The sequence below is a fragment of the Anser brachyrhynchus genome (assembly GCF_964034855.1).
Source record: "Anser brachyrhynchus genome assembly, chromosome: 1".
In the NCBI taxonomy this organism is placed as follows: Eukaryota; Metazoa; Chordata; class Aves; order Anseriformes; family Anatidae; genus Anser; species Anser brachyrhynchus.
The window spans coordinates 52,527,081-52,536,937 of record NC_137694.1 but is presented as its reverse complement, the minus strand read 5'-3'; positions in this window follow the sequence as shown (position 1 = coordinate 52,536,937).

Here is a 9,857-nt window from a genome sequence, read left to right as displayed (position 1 = left end):
CATTTGAAATATTTGAAATTGAAATTTGAAATTTGAAAAATTCGAAAAATTTGAAACTGAAAATCTCTCATTAGAAATAAATTTTAAAACATTTTTAAAAATTCGATGCAGCAATAAAATTATCAATAACATATAACATATCTTTCCAGTATAAAACCATATTTTTTATGATGTTTAAAGACAACAACAACAACAAATCAAAATACAACAGCATAAAATTACAACAATGCTGTACATCTTACTTCCTTGTGTATTTCAATAATGTGTAACAACAGGATTTTGGATGAATAACACAGCTTTCTGTTTCTTCACCTACATAAAGGATGTAATCCAGTGTTTGGTTGACTTTGGTATCTGGAATGCTTTCTTAGCTATAAAATCTATCAGACTGTCCTGGTTTCAGTTAGGATAGAGTTAATTTTCCTCCTAGTAGCTGGTAGGGTGCTATGTTTTGGATTAGGATGAGAAGAGTGCTGATAACATGCTGATGTTTTAATTGTTGCAGAGCAGTGCTTACACCAGGCCAAGGACTTTTCAGCTTCTCACTCTGTCCTGCCAGCGAGCAGGCTGGGGGTGCAGCAGGAGCTGGGAGGGGACAGACCCAGGACAGCTGACCCAAACTGGCCAAAGGGGTGTTCCATACCATCTGACATCATGCTAAACAATATATAGGGGTGGATGGCTGGTGTGTGGGGGGGCGGCTGCTTGGGGATCGGTAGGCAGGTGGTGGGCAATTGCATTGTGCATCACTTGTTTCGTACACATTATTATTAGTAGTACTATTATCATTATTATTATTATTATTATTTTCCTGTCTTAATAAACTGTCTTTATCTCAACTCACAGGCTTCACTTTCCCACTTCTCTCCCCCATCCCAGAGAGGGAAGGGGGAGGGTGAGTGAACGGCTGTGTGGTGTTTAGCTGCTGGCCGGGTTAAACCAGAACACAGACATTTTTGACTTTGTGATGTATGTTGCATTGGCTAATAAAATAACTAAGAATTCAATAAACATGGTGCAGAGTTTTCAACGGTCTTAAATTGGCTTGTGTGAGAAAAGTAATTATTATCCAAATTTTAACATATTTGCTTTTACAAAATGTCTTAATGTGCAAGCTGAAATGTGATTGTATCATCCATACAATTATTATAGCATAGTGTGCTAAGAAATTTTAATATATGACTGAAACATTACTCTGGATGTTTGTAAAATAATACTCTGTGGTTCCAACAGAGATATATGAAGGCAGTAGATAGTTGTTATTGTGGTATTCGCAAATAGTTTTGTGCTTTTATTAACCTAAAATCAATTATATACATGAAATAATTAACTTTTATTATTCAATTAAAATACTTCAAAACAGAAAATCAGTAAATATATATATATAATACTCTGTCATTATAATTCTATCATTAGAATTTTGCACAGTAGAGATATGTCAGAGTAAGGAAGAGAGCAGAATCAGAGCACCACAACGCTATGTAAAATAAGGAACAGAACAAGCTCCAAGCTAAACATCTCTTAATAGTTAGTGTAGAAATTCTTAACCTTTGGAATATGAAATTATGACAGTTAACATTTTGGGGGGATTCTTAATATATATTTGGCAACAGAAATGTCTATTTTCATAACATCCCTAGTGTAAAATATATGCCTGTGGTGTTTTTGGTCTGTATTCAGACTTCAGATTTCATGACTCAACTTTCAACACCTCTCACTGTAATAAATCATAATAGGCAACTAGGAATTTACTTGTAATGCGTGAAACCGAGACACTGAGTCATGGAGACACCACAGAAATCTGGAGTTTCCACATCTGAGGAGCATAACAAATCCTTTTGAGATTGTGAATTCATGTTAGCAAATGGTGGCACAGTAATGCTACAACAAAACAACCCTCTTGTACAGTGAAGTCTATTGAGCTTTTTTTGCACCATGGCTACATTTGGCAGGTCAATGTGAAACAGTGTGGACTGTGAAAAAATTTCTGAGGACTAAAAATTTCAAAATGACTACAAATATGCAAAACAGAACTTTTTCTGGAAATTAAAATTATCTTTTAAGGATTAGGCTTCCTGAAAGATATAATGTGGAAAAGGAATAGATTTTAGGATACAGGTATTGCAACCTGTAAAGAATTCTTAGCCTCATAAAGATTAAATGGGCTTTGAAACACCTGTTTTGAAGGTAGATTCTGATTTGAAGGTATGGAGTGAAAAAATTGTGGTAATCATCCAAACATTTTTCTGGTTTAGTAAGTTTTTTTTTTTTTTTTTTATGTACGTTTCCCACAGATTGCTATTTGCTTTTAATATTTTGATCAGGAACAAGGACAAGAAAAGAGAAAAAGAGGGGGAAATCAGAACGAAAGTAAAATGTTGAAGTGAAACCATATTTGATAAATTTACATTGTTCAGTAGGAGAATGTTCATGACCTATGTACAAACTATTAAATAATTCAGTTAGAAGGTCTTTTGGGATGAAGTCTGAAAGACACAGTCAAATCAGGAAGCTTTGAGTTAATATTTAGTATTTGTAAGCAAATATTTTAGGCCACAAAAAGGTAGTTCACGGGTACTAGTGTGAATCTAATCGGATGGAGAAGATTTAAAAAACAATATATTTAATGTTTTTTGACTAAGTGATACTTATTTGTATCAATCACATTAATGCAGTGAAAATAATTATTAAATGGAGGGAGATGGATTAAATAAGCAACAATATATCTTATACAGCTTAATAAGAAAGTAGAAAGGGAAATCAAGGGCATATCTTTTATTCTTACAATAGAAGACAAAACAAATAAATAAAAATAATTTCACAGTATTACTCAGACAATCCTCTCTATTTAATTGTTACTCTGAAATGACATCTAAAAAACATAGTCACAGATAATAGCATAGTGGTTTATTTTCACTCATAACTACATTTCTCATTTATGTAAGACTAGGCGTTAGGAAGATGCCTGTGTAGGGATGCCATCTCCTTCAAATGGGAAAAAATCTATTTGTATTTGAAAGCTGTCCCTTGGAGAGGAATATTTTCATAAGGGACATCCTTTGAAAAAGAAAGCAAGGAGACATTTAATTCTACTATTTTACCTTTCACGTAGCTGCGAATTGGAAAGTGACAAAGCTGTCAGGTGAAAATACCACATAGCTTCAATTCCACCCACATTAGAATTCCTTTCCCAACAGCAACCCCCACTCTCCCTAACCACCTTTTTTGTGATCAGAAAAGATCTCTGATCTCTCTCTATTTTCAAATAGACTTTGGAAATATTTTTGCTTATCAGAGTCATCTCACTCTTTTGCACAGAAAAAGCAGCATAATAATCTTAATTAAATATTGAAGAATACCTTGAGGATGATAAAGACTTTATGTGTTCATTGATCTTAAGACATAAGCTTGTGCCTTGTTTAACCTTACTGGAAAGTCTGTTTTCAAATGCTATATAAGCAGAAATTAGAAGAAGGGGAGAAAATACTGTAATGGATGTAGTGATAACACATGATTAACTGTGAGAAGTGGAGAAAACATATTTAACTGGTCAAGGCACTGAACACCCTGTTTAGAATTCAAAGTTGAAACTACCTTTGAAGTTGCCCTTGCTTTGACTACAGGGGCAGGACAAGGTGACTCCAAAGGATCCAAAGGTCCTACATGACTGAAACATTCAACTTCTATGACTGAAAAAAAATACCACCAAGTGACAGCTGTTGTACACATATGAAGGATACTATTCCTAGAGCTTTCGTTGTTGCTTTCATAGTTTTAAAATAGCAGAAACTATCCTTCCTTCCTTCCTTCCTTCCTTCCTTCCTTCCTTCCTTTCATTCTTTCGTTCTCTTTCTTTTTCTCTTTTCTTTCTTTCTTTCTTTCTTTCTTTCTTTCTTTCTTTCTTTCTTTCTTTCTTTCTTTCTTTCTTTCTTTCTTTCTTTCTTTCTTTCTTTCTTTCTTTCTTTTTCTGTCTTTCTGTCTTTCTGTCTGTCTTTCTGTCTTTCTGTCTTTCTGTCTTTCTTTCATGCTTTTCATGAAGCTATAGTTTTCATTTAATAAACAACATGGAATGCTTGCTAAAGTTGAATTTCCTAGCAGCTTTTGATGTGAACGTCAGAAGTTACAGCATATTATTTTTATAGTTTCATAGAAAACAGATATTTTCCTTATACAAACAAATGACTGACATCTTAATGAAAACAAGGAAGATTTTTATATAAATTTCATACAAATATGCAGAGAATTTTCAAGAGAGGGCTGAAACTCCCAGAGAGGTTTCTCATGCCTATTTGGCATGCTTTATTATCCTAATAATCTTTGGCATATACTTACTTTGTCATACACCTAACTAAGAGTCTGGATTTCTGAAAATATACGGGGTATATTTTTATTATTTTAGAAAGTATTGCATTTGTTGATTGATGTTTGGAGAAAAATATACCTAAATTTTAAAATGTATAAACAGATACATTTGTCACATATTAAATAAACATTGTTTCATAGCTTTGGTATTTGCAGACAAGATGAGGAACAAAAAAATAATAGTCTATTGTAATTGTCAAAATCAATTTAAATCACAAAATATTACAATCATCTAAAACTTTGATTATCTGTCTTTAATTATGTTGTCATATGTCAATAATAAAAAGTGACTATAGAAGGAAGAAGAATATTAGCTGATTGTGAAAACTCAGTTTGTGACCTTGAAGGAAGAGGGTTGTCCATAACAAAGTCTGAAGACAAGGCTGAGAGCAAAAGGGAAACGGATGTTTGAGGACGCATGACTAACAAAAATAAATCTTGGTTAAAAAGATTTTTTGTTTTAAAATTTTATTTTCAAAATTAGTGCTAAATGCCCAAAGCCAACATTATAAAAGTACAGTTGCAAGGAAGATATCACTACTGCTTTTATGAATCAAGCAAATAAAAAAAAATGTGGAAAAAAAAATCTGCCACTTGACTGAAAACTGACTGTACTGACATGTTCGGTGGTGAGATATAGAAAGCTAAAACCTACTCTGTCAGTATAATCTACATGCTTCAGGAAATTACTAGGGAGTGCTAAGACAATCTTACTGTAGCATCACAGAATCAGAGAATCATAGAATGGCTCGGGTTAGAAGGGACCTTAAAGATCATCTAACTCCAACCTCACTGCCATAGGCAGGGGGGATGCCACCCACTAGATGAGGTTGTTCAGAGCCTCATCTAACCTGGTCTTGAACACCTCCAGGGATGGGGCACCAACAGACTCTCTGGGCAACCTGTTCCAGTGCCTCACCATTCTCTGAATGAAGAAATGTGCTTCACTCCAAATCTCACTACAGGCATAATGAAATGCAGGTCTTTGATCATAATGGGGACTTCTCCCTCTTCTTCTTCTTCTTATTATTATTGGCAACATATACAAAACTACAATATAATTTTGCATTTATTGGTAAAACTTTATATAAGAAGTGTTAGGAACTTTGAATGACACCAACTCAAATTTTAACCTAATAGCTGTTAATGTTTCGGTATGCTGTGAATCAGCCATTTTATTCTTAGTTTTTTGTCAAACAAATTTTCAAACATGACAAGTATTTCTTTCTCAGTGTGGATATCAAGTGTCCATAATAAATCTCTGTAATTGACTTTCACAGAATCTTTTAGTAAGTTTAAATAAATTATTCCAATTGACTCTCTGTGCCTAATACTCTAATAATACAGAAGGCATAGTCCTAGAAAAAGAAGGGTTTTTCTTTGCTTCATGTATTTTATTGGTGCAGGTGATTTATATCTAATGTTACTTAGTTCCTCCGAGAAACCCCTTATTTTTACTATTTCCTTACTTGAACACCAACCGTTTTCCTTCTGTTGTCTTGTGAAAGATTTGTATTTAGAAAAGTGAAGCCTAGAATGGGATGAACACTGAAAAATATGCTAAGACTCCATTTCTGTATTCTTACATATATTTGCATTCAACTCTGTCAGTACTCCATCTATATTACTTTGTGAAGTTTCAAAAATAAATTCACTATTGATAAGAAATATAAGAATAGTATGGTAATTATCTCCTTAGGCTTCTTTGTTTGAAGTAGAAGTCTTCATAAGTTTCACCAGGACACTATTTAAAAGACTGGGGGGGGGGACCTAGTAACTTGCCCAGCACATGTAAACATCCACTTTTTTTTTTTTTTTTCAAATATTTGAACATGAATTGCTGCCCAATGAAACTCCCTAACTTTGTCTCTAAGGCCCACTTTACATCAGCTTTACAGATACAAAGAAACCATAAATCAATTAGGTAGGGCTGGCCACTGTGGTAGATTGCTTGTGGCATGGGGCTGATGGGGCAAAGCCTGCTTTAAACATACTCCTGGCTCAGCCTGAGGGGTACTGAGGTATGGCCAGTGGAGAAGGTGGCAAAGGAGAAGGTGTTCCAGCAGGGTGCCTATGGCCCAGCTGTTCCTGCCTGCTGCAACAGTCTTTTGCAGTTGAACATAAGTTACGAAAGGATTTTGCCTGCTCTAATTCTGCCTGTTCTAAGCTGACCAGATTGTATTCCAAGCAGCTTGGAATATATTTTATGACCATGCTTCTTCACTGTTGTATTCACATTGTATCCTACAGAAAAATAGCAGTTACAACACAATAGATGATGAAAAGCAGAGGATTTATTTAAATTAAGTAAAACATTTAGGGTGAACAGCTTGCTGATGTAGTGCATTTCTCCAGCTTGTCATTGGTAAGTTTCTGCTTCCCCAAAATATATACTTCTGATTTACAGTAAGCTTCAGAATTTCATCTGGCAAGCAATGGAAATTTAAATAGACAAACACAATAGTCTACTATTTAGTCTAATAGACTAAACACATTTTTCCTCTGCTTTCACAGAAAATTGCAATGGATTTTAGGGAAGGTGGAGTGTGTCAGAACATTTGGCAGTGAAGAAAGAGGTTCAGCTGTAGAAACTATAAAAAGCAGATTAATTTAACTCTAATAGGGACCCCTAAACACCAGCAAGTATAAATATGTGTGTTTAGAACTTATAGAGTATTTTTTTAAGCTTTTGATCAAAATTGCAAAGATATCTATTGTGTAAATTAGATCCCCTTATACTCCTCGTTGCTTTCCAATAATAAGTCTGGCTATTCCATATTTGCAAATGGATAGCCACTTCCAGATGCAATTTGGCTCTCTGTCCAGGCTAATGTGACTTCCTTATTTTCTTTATTAAATGTTAATAATGTGAAATATCTTTGGAAAAGAGATGGAAAAGGATTCTACTCAGGTAGATAATGACAAGACAAAAGGGAATGGTCTTAAACTAAAAGAAGACAGTTTTAGACTAGACATTAGGATGAAATTCTTCACTGTAAGGGTAGTGAGGCACTGAAACAGATTACCAAGAGAGGTGGAGGATGCCCCATCCCTGGAGGTGTTCAAGGCCAGGCTAGGTGGGGCCTTGGTCAACCTGATCTAATGGGTGGCATCCCTGCCTATGACAAGGGGGTTAGAGTGTTGAAGTTAGATGATCTTTAAGGTCCCTTCTAACCCAAGCCATTCAATGATTCTATGATTTATAATTAAAATGTAATTGGTTCAATCTAAATAAGATATAAAGCTTTTGGAAAATCTCATAGGCTAGCAAAATCCTTGTAACAAAGAATTTGAAAAGTTACTTTTTTTTTTTTTTTAAAAGTAATTGTGTAGTGTATCTGAATCAAGGGTAGCTTACATCTATAGTTGATTACAAGTTATTTAGTTAAAGCTTTGCAGTATTCAGAGCAAATTGATAATAGTACTTTATGGCAGTATGTGATATACTGTTTGACATTTAATGAAATAATTATTTTGCTCTGAGTTGAACTGGTAACCAAGAAACATGTACAAGTGTGTTTTCCATAAAAGTGAGGTCTTCGGGTCTTGTAATTTCTGTGTGAATAAACATGTTTATAATCTACAATGTGTACAGAAAATACCTGAAATGTTTTTAGCAATCCTTTCGTTCCGTAAAAGTACTTTTCTCTTCCTAGACTGAGTCAAAGGTAAACAGAATGCAAGAAACTTTGTCATTCTGTTGAGCAGCTATTGTTGAAATGGTGTAAGCAGATGTGAGAGAGACAGGATTTAAGCAAGCTACAAAGATAATTAAGAAAGGAACTTACCTGAAATATTATCTGGGGAATCTGCAGTAATGCTTGCAACCATAGTTTGGTATAAAATATTTTTTCTCTGTGTTTAAATGTAAACTTCTGTAGAAGCCAAGAACATTCTTTTATACTGGCTTCTTAAATAAATAGAACAGATTTATAGAAGATAAAGTTATTCTAGCCACTAGCAGCAGGGGCAGATATTTCTCAGGGCCTTGAGTTCATAGCCTTAATTGCTCTGAGCATCCACACCTCTGCCCAAGGACACAGGAGCCTCCTTTTATCTCATGCTTGAACAACCATGAGGCATGTCAGTGTTATACCTAACTCCATCCTTGTTTCTGGCATGGATCTTGGACCTACTTTGAGTCTTTGTTATGACCTTGTCTCCTCTTCCTCATGGACAGGGTCCCTGACTGGACCCTGGAGGGATGCTGGACTTCACATTTTCTTGGGCTTTCAATGGACCCTGTGACCAACGTTAAGCTCTTCTTACAAAGTTCAGACCTTGTGGGAACACATCCTGTTGGTGAGGCCACAGCCTGTGCAGGGTTCCTGCCTTGTCAGCCTTGTGAAGCTGACCTGCAGGTATTGAACTATGAGAAAATTATAGATAGACTGAATTTCCTAAACTGTTCTTTGTTGCCAACACTTTTTCCTCCCCTCCCCTCCCCTCCCCTCCCCTCCCCTCCCCTCCCCTCCCCTCCCCCTCCCCTCCCCTCCCCTCCCCTCCCCTCCCCTCCCCTCCCCTCCCCTCCTCTCACTTTACCTTACTTTTTGGCCCCACATTCAAACAAAAGCAATTCTGCTGTGTCAGTCTGAAGTAGGAACACACAACTCAACAGATTCAATCAATTAAGAAAACTTGGACAATTAGCTAAGCCAATGTAACTCATGAGTTTGTCTAAGACATGAGGAAAACTTGCCTGCATAAGTTCTTTCACTGAGATTTTAGTTAAAAACAAGTTGTGGTTAGATGCATGGTCATTGAAGTAATGGAAAGTAAATTGTAAAAATGGCATAAATTGGTGATGTGGACACAAAATTGATTTTTGCAGATAAAAATGTGCATAAACAATTTCACACTGGACAGTTCTCTTTTATCTTGCTCATTAAGACATGCATCATGTATTCTAGTCATATCCATTTTTTTATGATGTATCAAAGAGCTCCTTCAAAATGTGGATGTTTCACTTATTTTTTTTGATGGGAATAAAGCACAAATGTACAATAGTGGGATCAGTGGGAGATATTTTGAAGTTCATTAAGAATTAGATCTACTTGACAGCTAGCACTTTTTTAAAATTAATTTTTAATTATAGAATTTGACAAATATTATCAGTTACAGTTAATATGCCCATGTGGGTCTGTCTAGGATTTTTTCTTTTACATAACAAGAAAGATGCATGTCTCTGTTTATGCAACACTTCTGTTGTATAAAATTAACAGGGTTAGAAGCAGCGCCTACAACATTCACTGGCAAATCCTACACATAAAGATCATAGGTTCAAGAACACACTGTTAAAAAGGACCTCCGAAGGTCATCTGGTCTGATCATTCACACCTCCCACTCCAGTCTCTTTGCCTTTAGTCCTCTTTCTGATTTCTAATTTTAAAAAAGGCATCAATAAGGAGTGTAGTATCATCCACAGGATTTACATCCAATCTTCTATGCATACAAAATTAGGGGTCTTTAATCCCTAGATAAATTCTATACGTAAT